Source organism: Octopus sinensis, linkage group LG26 (genome assembly GCF_006345805.1).
Source record: "Octopus sinensis linkage group LG26, ASM634580v1, whole genome shotgun sequence".
In the NCBI taxonomy this organism is placed as follows: Eukaryota; Metazoa; Mollusca; class Cephalopoda; order Octopoda; family Octopodidae; genus Octopus; species Octopus sinensis.
In genome coordinates, this window is record NC_043022.1 from 14,182,480 (window position 1) to 14,184,979 (window position 2,500).

Consider the following 2,500-nt stretch of genomic DNA (forward strand, 5'->3'; position numbering starts at 1 on the left):
TCCACAGCTGAGTGAACATCAGCGATGTGAAATAAAGTGTCTTGCTCAAGATCACAACACACAACCCAGTCTAGGAATTGAACTCATTTACCTCAAGCTTGTGATACCTATGCTCTAACAACTGAGCCATGCACCTTAATTGAGAGCCTGAGTAACATTGCTCTACATGGGCAGAACTTGAGGACGGTTCCTATCAGCAGCCTGAAAAAAGAATTTATGGTGACCTGCACTGGGACAGGTGCTACAATACCAAGAGTTAGGGTGACAAGCTGGTAGAATTGTTAGCATGCCGGGTGAAATGATCAGTGGTATTTTGCCAGTTGCTACATTCTGAGTTCAAATTCTGCTGAGGTCGACTTTACCTTTCATCCTTTGAGGGTCGATATATTAAGTACTAGTTGAGTACTTGTGGCAGACAAAGTAGGAGTGGCTGTGTGGTAAGTAGCTTGTTTACCAACCATATGGTTCTGGGTTCAGTCCCACTGCGTGGCACCTTGGGGAAGTGTCTTCTACTATAGCCTCGGGCCGACCAAAGCCTTGTGAGTGGATTTTGTAGATGGAAACTGAAAGAAGCCCGTCATATATATGTATATATATATATACCAGAGTAAACACATAAATGTGAAACAAGGTGGAAAAAAGAGTACTCAAATACCAGTGGTAGAGTAATATGCTTTATATAAAGCAGCAGAAAATTCAACAAAACCTGTTACTCTGAGTTTCACGTTCCCGTTTGTCGGACAGTTTTGCTAGAACTCAGAGTAACAGGTTTTGTTGAATTTTCTGCTGCTTTAAATAAAGCATGTATATATATATATATATGTATGTGTGTGTCTGTGTTTGTCCCCCCGACATCGCTTGACAACTGATGCTGGTGTGTTTACGTCCCCCGTAACTTAGCAGTTCGGCAATTCTCATTATGTTTACATTCGTTCAGGAGGTTGACGGTCGCTCTGGATGAGGTCGGTCTTCAAGTGACAAGTGGCCATTCCTAAAGCATGGAAACCACTCGTAAACCTATGTTTTGTTCATGGCAGCGGTCTTGTGAGCTAGTTGAAGCATGACAACTGCTTCAGCCACAATTTGCCCCAAGAGGAAACAGAATTTCATGGAAGCACACTGTCCCTTCCTATCCTTTCAGCCATTGCAAAAAATCGATGAACAGAAGTGGCTGTGTGGTAAGTAGCTTGTTTACCAACCACATGGTTCCGGGTTCAGTCCTACTATGTGGCACCTTGGGCAAGTGTCTTCTACTATAGCCTCGGGCCGACCAATTCCTTGTGAGTGGATTTGGTAGGTGGAAACTGAAAGAAGCCCGTCGTATATACATATAGGCATAGGAGTGGCTGTGTGGTAAGTAGCTTGTTTACCAACCACATGGTTCCAGGTTCAGTCCCACTGCGTGGCACCTTGGGCAAGTGTCTTCTACTATAGCCTCGGGCCGACCAAAGCCTTGTGAGTGGATTTGGTAGACGGAAACTGAAAGAAGCCCGTCGTATATATGTATATATATATGTATGTGTGTGTATGTCTGTGTGTCTGTGTTTGTCCCACTAGCATTGCTTGACAACCGATGCTGGTGTGTTTATGTCCCCGTTACTTAGCGGTTCGGCAAAAGAGACCGATAGAATAAGTACTGGGCTTACAAAAGAATAAGTTCTGGGGGTCGAGTTGCTCGATTAAAGGCGGTGCTCCAGCATGGCCACAGTCAAATGACTGAAACAAGTAAAAGAGTAAAAGAGTAGGGGAGAAACACTGCAAAGCAAAGAGACGCCATGTGGCAGTATGACAACCACTCGAAGATGCCGGTTGGCAGGCTGATGCCTGAAGGTTGCATCAAGTGACCTGAACTACAATGGGCTTATCCCACAGATAACGCTTCCAGTTACTTTTGGGTACCCCCTCGTATGTACATGTGGGTGTGTCTGATCAGTGGTTGTCTGTCTGTTCTGTGTATATGTACATTAATGCATGTACATCTATGTGTGCGTGTGTGTGTGAGAGAGAGTATCTGTGTGTGTGTGTGCGTGTGAGAGAGAGAGAGTATCTGTGTGTGTGTGTGAGAGAGAGAGAGAGAGAGTATCTGTGTGTGTGTGTGTGTATGTGTGAGTATCTATGTTTGTGTGTGTCTGCATATATGCGTGCATGAATGTGTGGCTGAACATATGTGTCCTTGGGTGGGTGTGTGTATGTACATGTGTTGTGTACAAGTGTGTGTCTATACAAGCATGTACATATGTGTCCATATGTCTGTGTGTATGTGTATGTATAAATCTGTGTGTATGTGTGTGTACATTAGTGTATCTGTATGTAAGTAAGCATTTATGTGCGTATATTCGTGTCTATCTGTGTGTGTGTGTGTGTGTATATGTGTCTATCTGTGTGTGTGTGTATGTGTGTGTATATGTGTCTATCTGTGTCTCCATATCTGTGTATGTGTGAGTGTGTGTGTGTGAGTGTATGTGTGTGTATATGTGTCTATCTGCGTGTCCTTATCTGT